Raw genomic sequence first — 10,000 nt, forward strand, 5'->3', positions numbered from 1 at the left:
GCAACTACCCCACTAGGAGCCACTAAACCCTACAGAGAGGTCCTTTAATATTTAGAACGATACGATACGAACACACGACTGTAGTGTTTTTGAGCCATTCACTGCACCTTGTGTATGTATCATCAGATAGACAGCACATCTATAGACACCAGAGACTGTGAGACATCTCCCTGTCTGTCTGTATCTATCACACACACACACACACACACACACACACACACACCCCGCAGGCTGGATGTGCCTCAGCTGGTTGTTACGTAACACCTCGACTAGAACCAGCAGCCTCCAAGTTTCTGGTTGTGTAAGAGGAAACCAGGCCAGTGGGTCAATACCTGACATCAGGAAGTGACCTTTGACCTCTGTGTGTGTGTGTGTGTGTGTGTGTAAGAGAGAGAGAGAGAGAGAGAGAGAGAGAGAGAGAGAGAGAGAGAGAGTGTGTCAATGACCTGAATGTGTACAGTGGATTGTAAAGATTAATAAATAAGTAAATTAATCTGATTCTGTTCAGATTATTTTCTACTTTTAAGAAATAAAACTCTTTTACTTTTTATGTTTTACTTCACATTTTGAATTTGCTCGAATCTGCTCTATATTAACTTTAACTAAAATATTAAAATACTTAATTTAACTTAAATATTTATATCTATATATATCTATTATTTTTGCTGGGTGTGTCTACATTTTATTTAATTTAAAATACGTTTAATCTTAAAAAGTTCAAAGTTTAAAACAGATTAAAATGTAAATAAAAAATACTGAAGGATGAATAATATTTGTTTATATGATTCCCAGTTTACTGTTACTAGTGATACCTTCAAAATAAGATACTTTTAAGTTTTTTATTTTGGTGAATGAAGCTAAATATGTTAACTTTTACTCAAAAACACATTTATATCAGTTTCATACTGTAACATAACTCTGTTCAGTGTGTATGTGAGCCACAGGGTAATCAATATAAACATTAGACAGTGTGTGTGTGTGTGTGTGTGTGTGTGTGTGTGCGTGCTGCACGTGGCACATTAAGAAGGTGTGTCTGTGTAATTTCGCGTGTGAAATAAGTGCGAGTTAGTGTCTATTCCTGTGTGTGTTATTGATCCAGAGCTGCTGGTGTGTGTGTGTGTGTGTGTGTGTGTGTGTGTGTTGTTTGTGCTGCTGATCTGTGTTCGGCTGTCACATGCCCGCTTTCACCGTCCCTTGACACGCTGGCGTCTGATTGGCCGCCGGTCCGACCCAAACACCAATAGATCAATGCTGTTGATTGGTTAACATGGCAACAAGCTCCGGCAGCTCGACCAATGACCTTGCTGCCTTCCAATAGCCGATAACACATCACTGACAGAACGGATCTGTTTAACCTGCTGGGCGTCTTATTTTGAAAAGCACAAACATGCATAATCGCTGTTTACATTGTTTACACTGTTTACATTGTTTACAGCACAAAACAAACAACATGAATGATTAGAAATGGAAACTTCTTTATGTTGCAAAGTTTACTGGTTCCAGCAGGACAGTCAAACTGTGATAAAAACCTGCTGTTGTGGGTGGGAAACCCCTTTAAGTGTGTGTATGTGTATGTGTTTGTGTGTGTGTGTGTGTGTGTGTGTGTGTGTGTGTGTGTGTGTGTGTGTGTGTGCGATGATAATGTGAGACATAAAGTGAGAGAGGAAAGTTGTGAATGTGTTTATGTTTGATGACAGCCATCTGTGTGTGTGTGTGTGTGTGTGTGTGTGTGTGTGTATGTGTGTGTGTGTGTCAGTTTCCGGAGCAGCAGACCACCTGATCCCCACAATTCACCTCGTTTAACTCGTAAAGCGGATCGTACCAATTATCCCACGGAAGTGGGCCAACCCTGGCACCTCCGCGCACACACACACTCACACTCACACACACACACACACACACACACACACACACACACACACACACACAGTGAAACGAGAGCACAGCTGAGCCGCTGGTTGCTGGTCGACAGACAGGATAATTGACTTTTTTTCTAGAATATTTTTGTTAATTTGAGTAAGTTTGTCTTTTATTTTTATGTAATATTTTCCTCACTGGTCTGTTTTTTTGTTTAATTTAATTTCTTTTGCTGTCCGTAAAGTTTCTCTTTTAAAAAGTGCAGCACAGATAAAGCTGAATTATTTCCTACATTATTAAGTTTGTGACAAGAATGGAGGCTCAAATCCTCCGAAAATATGGACGTGAACACTGATTAACAAGCTTTAATGCGACAGAGCAGTCACTGTCATCCACAACGCAACTCATTTATACATCCTCACAGTTATTAGATATAATTAGGCCTTTTTTTTTGCAATAATCAAATCATAAAAGCTGCAATTAGTCACTGATAAAGGTAAAATACGACAGAACAGCAGTAAGTGCTGGCATACATTGTTAAATAGAGGTACAATGTGACCGAGGATGCAACCTTAAAGGGTTAAAATGACCTGGACTCTAACATGAGCGGCAACCAGCAGCGAACAGTCTTCCCCTCACCGGTGGACGGACCGTGGCTCAGCGGTCATTAAAGATACATTCAGCTCCGACTGAAACTAAAGTTCAACTCAGGTAGTCGAGGAAGCAGCTGCTGTCCTGGAAACAGCCGAGCATCACACACACACACACACACACACACACACACACAGTGAGCTACAGCATCCACAGAGCCGGAGGGGAGGGGGGTCGGGATGGTGGTGATGAACGAGCGGTAACATGATCTGTCTCTGGTGCTCCCCCTTGTCACAACAAACCCCCTCGAGCAAAGCCCCCTGGGAAAATGTGAGGGAAGAGGAACGAGAGAGGAGACAGTGGAAGAGACGAGAAATCATTTATTAACCGGTTTTAGTTGCCGTAATGTTTCGTATCCTGTACAAATATTTATAAATCCACTAAATGAGTGCACAGTATGGCCAAATGTCCTGACCTCAACCACATCCAGCAGCTCCAGGATGAACTGAAACACCAACTGTGAGCTGGACCTGATCTCCCGACAGCAGTGTTCCTTGCCACTGTCGCCAAGTGCTCGCCCATGGTGGGAATTGTCGTCCCAGCAAACATGAATCTGATATATGTTGAAATAATTACACTAGAAAATGTATGGAAGTATCTAATCTCTGAAGGCATGAAGCCAAAAACATTTAAAAATAAAAGGTTGTCAGAGCAGGTGTTAATTTATTTCTGTGGACTCTTGTAGCTCGGAGGGTTTCACTGCGCGAGCTCTCCGAATCTGAAAATTATTAAATCTCCACACGGCGCCACAAGGAAAACAAAAGGTGATTTATAAGCAACTATTTCTCTCTTGGCATGAATTCATTAAAACAAACTTTGCTGTGTTGTTTAGTTAATTGGAAAATATGGAAAAAGTTGTACTTTCATTACTGTACATTCTCCACCAGACTGAACGTTAAACACTCACTGTCATTCATCTTCACCTATAAAGTGTTTATTTATAATTTGTATTTTAATCTTCTCTGCTGTATTAAATGTTTCTAACACACTATGAAAAGCACTTTGCTATATTTGTATTTTAATCTGTTATTTTCTTTGGATTTTTTGCTGATACATTGAATGATGTCTTGTTCTTGGATCAGGAGATTTTGACTCTGTGCAGCCAGGAGCTCCTTCAAACTCCGTTTTCTTCCAATCTGTCATTTGAAACACGTATTACTGACTACAGTTATCAGAAAAAGAAGCATGGGGATTGGATTAAAGAGCAGCGGACCTTGAGATGATCCATCGAGCCAGATCGGCTGGATGAGTCCAACCGGTGCTGTGGTTGTCCCAAGAGGAGAGGTAGAGAGTCGGACAGAAGCCATGCTGGCCCAGGTTGGACTAAAGGCTGCTCCTGGTTAATGTTCGGATTCATCTTTACAAACACCTGATCCATGAACATCCCGAATCCTTAACAGGTGGAGCGTGATCTGAGCCGACAGAGCGCAGGACGAGAGGAGGCGGACTCTGTGTTTACCGATGATGCTTCGTGCTTCAGTTCAAACGCAAATTCAAAAGAAGCACTTCAGAATTATTCCCTGGGTGTAAATGTGTATATAAATAATTGTATATATAGTTTTATTTGTATCTATTTTATATATGATTCCTTTAATCTGAGAATTATCTGTTATGTTTTTGTTTGTAGCTTCAAGAAATCATTTTTTGTTGCATCCTGTTGCACAATGACATAAATAACCTTGAACCTTAATATGTGCTTTACAAATAAACTTAACTGATGTATTAAACGTATAGTTACAATGTGTGCAGAGTTAGCTAGCTACAGATTTACATGTTTACTACCGACTGCCTCTGTAGCTGCGTGGTGTTCCCCCACATTTACCAAAGTCTCATCCAGATGTTTCTTCCCATTAAGACCGATCCATCCTCCATTTATCAAAACCAGAATTTATGCAATTAATCACATCAGTATTCAAAACTGCTGATGGGGGGTTTCCGAACAGCTTCGGAGAGTCTGATAAGAAAAAAGTGGGGATGATTAAAGTTAGTGAATAACAGGTAATGAGAGAGAAAGAGAAAAGGAAGAGGAGAGAGAGAGAGGGAGTGTCTCGTGGCAGGTGTGCTGCAGTTGAAGTGCTGGCTCAGGGAAACACATTCAGCCGCTCGTTTGTCATAAAGAGAAACAGCGAACGAAACATCGGATCACCTGCTTCAGTCTGCAGCTGCACACACACACACACACACACACACACACACACACACACACACACACACACACACACACACACACACACACACACACACACACACACACACAGAGAAACCAGGTCTCCAGGATACAGCAGGAATTTAAAGATTTCAAAGTAAAAGTAGAGAAGCTCAAGAAGTCACAGTGTTTCTGAAGAGCTGCAGATATTTATTATTAAATCACACCAATATATATTTAAATCAGGGTTGGGAGGATTACTTTAACAATGTAATCCAATACAATTACCAATTACCTGTTAGAAAAAAATTACTTTTGGATTACCTCAACACCAAATATGTAAATAAAAACAAGAGATAATAAATATCTATAATAAGTATTGATGTGAATGTGATAATGTAAATAGTAATCCTGTAATAGATTACAGCTACCTCTTTGTATTCTGATTACATCACTTATGTAATCGATTACTTCCCAAAATACATAAACTACCTGATGTGCCTGTTGACAATCAGCACCAAACTCCAGAGAGAAAACAGCTGATTTTAACAGACTTCACCTATTTGTGTGTCTCATGATGTTACACACTGCGCACCCAGACCGCTGCACACTGACTCAGCTACTGCCTGCAGGAACACACACACACACACACACACACACACACACACACACACTGTATACACATACCCGTGTGTGTATGTGAGATAAGAGGTAATTCCCCACCTCTCTCTTTATCTGCCAGTGAAAGCACGGACGCTTATCACATTTGGTTAAATAACAGACACACACACACACACCTACACACACTGTATATACACACACACACACACACACACACACCTACACACACTGTATACAAACACACACACACACACACCTACACACACATCATCAGCACTGAAACTGTTTTTAATAAAAATAAGAAACAAGTATTTACAGTCACATGAAGACGTGTCATTTGCGTGTGTGTGTGTGTGTGTTTGTGTGTGTTTGTGTGTGTTTGTGTGTGTGTGTGTGTGTGTGTGTGTGTGTGTGAGTGTGTGATAGGTACACTAACAGTCGGTCCGTTCCCCTGCCCCAGTGCCTTCTGGGTATTAGTGTAACATCATGAGGTTCACTGTCACGGCAACAAGGTCTCCCATCCTCCCTTGGCGACGGTTGCCATGACGAAGCTTTGATGAAACTTTACTGAAATATTTTTTCCTTCTGTCCTTCCTTTATTCTCTCTCTCTCTCATGTTTTCGAAAACTTCTACTCCTTCCTTCCTCCTCCCTTTTCTTTCCTCCCCTCCTTTATTTTATCCTCCTGTATCTTGGTCCTTCTCTTCCTTTGATCCTTTCCTTTCTTATCCTTTTCCTTTCTCTCTTCTTTTCTTCATTTCATCCACATATTCTTCCATTCTTCCTTCATCACCTGCACTTCCCTCCTTCCCTCCCACTAACGTCCTTCCTGTCCCGTCTTCCTTTTATGCAAGCATCCTTCCACACCACTTTCACTTCCTCCTTTGTGTCCTTTTCTTTCTCTTGTTCTTCCTTTATTCACTTCCTTCCTTCATTCTTTATTTATTTCCCCACTTTCTTTCTGCCCTTCCTTCTCTTTGTATCCTCCCTGTCCTTCCTTCCCCCTTCCCCTCTGTCCCTTATGAGGTGTGACACTTGACATCTCATAACAAAAACACAATCATACACCCCCGCCAACCCCCCCATCCACCACCCGTATGAATGCATGCATGCATAAATGCCTGCACACACACACACACACACACACACACACACACACACACAGGCTGAGCTGAGCTGAGCTGTGCACAATGAGGCCATTTCTAAAAGGATAAATCACCTGAATTGGAAAGGTTCGGTCATCATGACACACGCACACACACGCACGCACGCACGCACACACACACACACACACACACGCACACACACACACACACACACACACACACACACAAACACACGTGTGTTTGGGCATATTCATTCAGTCAGGTCAGCATATCCCTCTGCAGGGGAAGATACAACTCCTGCCACTGACAAGAGAAGAATAAGAGGCTGTTGACTGCCAGTGTGTGTGTGTGTGTGTGTGTGTGTGTGTGTGTGTGTGTGTGTGTGTGTGTGTGTGTGTGTGTGTGTGTGCGTGTGTGTGTGTGTGAGAGCGAGCTGTCTGGCCAAGCTCGTATCAAGCTCGTTATTAAATATCCATGAGACCATTAAGCTAAATAGATGAATGAGACTCTATTATTGCTGCGCACGCACACACACACACACACACACACACACACACACACACACACACACACACACAAACACTGATTATTTATAATAACTAAACATGACTTGAAGAAGAACAAAATATAAAAGACAGAGTTCTGTTCCTTCTTTATATATATATCATATATTATATATTATATATTAAATATTATATGTTAAATATTATATGTTATATGTTATATATTACATGTTCCTTCTTACACAGCTCAAAGTGAATGCTACACTGCAAACAAACCTTCAGATATTCACTCAGAAAGGGCTTTTAGGCAGATATATTAGAGTTAAATGACCTTTCAGTTTTAGAAGGACACTGTGGGTATAAATGGCCAATATTCAACATGTTGCTTTTTGGAAAGAAATAAGTGGATTTCTAAGAGTCGACCACACGGAGCTCATTTAAGCTTAGTTATACACAGAGGTGGTAAAAGTAAAACCACTGATTCAACTTCTTCACTCAAATAAAAGTGAAAAAGTTCAGGCCCTGAAATACTACTAACAAATAATACTCAAAGTATAAAATTGAAAGTATTTTCTTGGTTTCTTCTTTCTACTGGCGAACCTCAACAGGGTTGAGTCTGTTTCGTCTTTTATGACTTTAATGTTATTGTATTCAATCATTAACTCCTCTGTGTATTATGTATTAATCTAAAGTAAGCAGCCTGTTTTAAAACTGTAGAAAGTAGAAAGTTCAGATATTTGTGTAAAAAGTTTGTAGAATGAGCTGTCAATCACAAGGTAGCCCCGCCCTAAAGCATACCCTGCTTTATGGTCTGTTTTACTCTAAATGGGACCATCAGTTACTAAATGAACATCATGCTGTATGGAAGAAGACTGAAACTAGAGACTGAGAGCAGAAACTCATCAGGAAGCTGTTTACTGAGCTCATTAATTAACTGAGAAGTCGACTCATTTCTCCATAAGACTGAATGGTATCGACCTTTAATGCAGAGCCATAAGTATGTCAGTGGTCTTTCAGTGGTATTATAGCCTTGCTCATGAGCACCTGAGCAGTGGAGATGATCCATGACCGTCCAGTCGAGATCCCAAATGTTGATAATTTTACACTTCTGTTGTTTAAAATGTAGCTGACTTCCCACCATTACACCTCCAGACAGTTTCCCTTCCTTCCTTCCTCTCACCGTGTGTGTGTGTGTGTGTGTGTGTGTGTGTGTGTGTGTGTGTGTGTGTGTGTGTGTGTGTGTGTGTTGACCATCAGATAAGGGTACTTTCTCCTCTCCAGTTACCGCCTCCTGTCTGCTCTGAATCCCTCTGATTGCACACACACACACACACACACACAGACACACACCCACACAGTGATGGATTGATTGATGTGTTTAGAGGTGTAGACATGCGACGTGTTCATGCTGGTCGTGGTGGTGGTGGGGGGGGGGCGAGGGGGTACATTTTATAGTGAGGCGGGTAAAATGAGCTACAAAGAGCAGTGTGTGTGTGTGTGTGTGTGTGTGTGTGTGTACAGTGTAAGATGAGCTGACAGATAGTTATCAGAAGAAAGGAAATCTTTCCTCTGCTCTTTTTCTCTGAGCAAGATGAGTGCTCACTGCATTGGTGAGTGTGTGTGTGTAGGTGTGTGTGTGTGTGTGTGTGTGTGTGTGTGTGTGTGTGTGTGTGTGGGTGATTACGCTTGTTCTACATGAAGAAAACACCACGCAGCCGGTCGGTTTACATGAGAGCGAGCGAGGGAGCGTTAGTCCGACTGTATCAGACTATTTTATTCATAGCTTTCAAACTCGTCACTGTTAATCTGCAGTATGGACAGTTATGGATTCATTCAATCTCAGACCACACTGCAGCCTGATGTGTATCAATCTGGGGGCGTTGTGGTTGTCTGCCAGAAGCTGTCACACATTGACTGTTGATCCAGTTGGAAGCCACATTGTTACCATCCACTGTTTAGATCTTGGTGCTTTTTAACTCTAGATTTGAACCGGATGAAGGATTTTAGTCATCGGACGTCTGGATCTTAAGTTATCAGAGAAACAAGCTGAGCTAACGTTAGCAGCAGCTCGGCTCATGTCCTTTGTCTGTCCAACAGCGTGGGAGAAGCAGTGAATGTTAAGGTGGAACTGCTTTTTTCAGTGTGTTTAGTGGTTTTAATCAGCGGGTCTGTTTGTGTTGGAGAGGAGGAGACCTCTGTGGATCATTGGGCTCCCGGTAGAAACCTCCTGAACCATGAACACTGAAGGAATCCTAACCGGGAGAAGCTGACTGCAATGACGCCAATGGTGGTGAAGACAACAACTCCCATGTTGTCTTCAACTCCCATGATCCCACGCTGCTTCACCACCTCATCACACTTATTAAACTTCAGTTTGGATGTGAGAGAAAATACATATCATACGTTTAAATATGTTGCTCTCTCTTTCCTTTTGTGTTGAGGTAGCAAAAAGGGAAGCTAACACACACACACACACACACACACACACACGCACACACACACACACGTATACTGTGTAGGCACAACTTCACTGAAGTGCACAACGACCGACAGGAGAGAGAGAGCTGAAAGGAAAAAGACAAAGAGGTAGAGAGCTGGTGGACTGAGCGCCAGCACACGGAGAGCCAGATGTAAATGTGAGGAGGTTAAACAGGGAGAGAGGAGGAGGAGGACAGAGAGGAGGAGAGAGGAGAGGTCAGTAGATCAACATTTACTCTGTCTGTAGCTCTCAGTGCATCTCACATAAATCAGCAATTCTTTGGACAGAGTTGAAACACGGGGTCACATGTAAAAAGATCCTCTCTCTCTCTTTCTCTTTGTTTCTACCCATCTCACTCTCGCTCTCTCGTCCTCGCAGGTTTTTCACCTCCGTCTGTCAGACAAGTTGAACACTGGAAGCTTCCAGAACGGCAGCAATAAAGCACAGAGGGTCACAGGTGAGGTGTCAGGGGTCAAAGGTCGGTCACCACCTGCTTCTCAGTGGCCATGAACAGCATTTAACCTCAGACAGCGCAGCTATTACAACTTCATTCTGTGTCCGAGGAGATTTTAATCTGTTAGTCAACATCACAATGAAAACCAAGCGATCAGGAGTGGATGGAGCCAAAGAAGGAAAGC

The 10,000-nt window shown here is 42.0% G+C and overlaps 1 protein-coding gene across 3 annotated transcripts in view; it reads right to left on the reverse strand.

The window, feature by feature from the left end:
• The window catches only part of LOC127359479 (sodium channel protein type 4 subunit alpha-like), a 177,532-nt gene that overhangs the window by 51,697 nt on the left and 115,835 nt on the right, over positions 1–10,000 (reverse strand). The gene's annotated exons all lie outside the window — the stretch shown is intronic.

Source organism: Dicentrarchus labrax, unplaced genomic scaffold (genome assembly GCF_905237075.1).
Source record: "Dicentrarchus labrax unplaced genomic scaffold, dlabrax2021, whole genome shotgun sequence".
Taxonomy (NCBI): Eukaryota; Metazoa; Chordata; class Actinopteri; family Moronidae; genus Dicentrarchus; species Dicentrarchus labrax.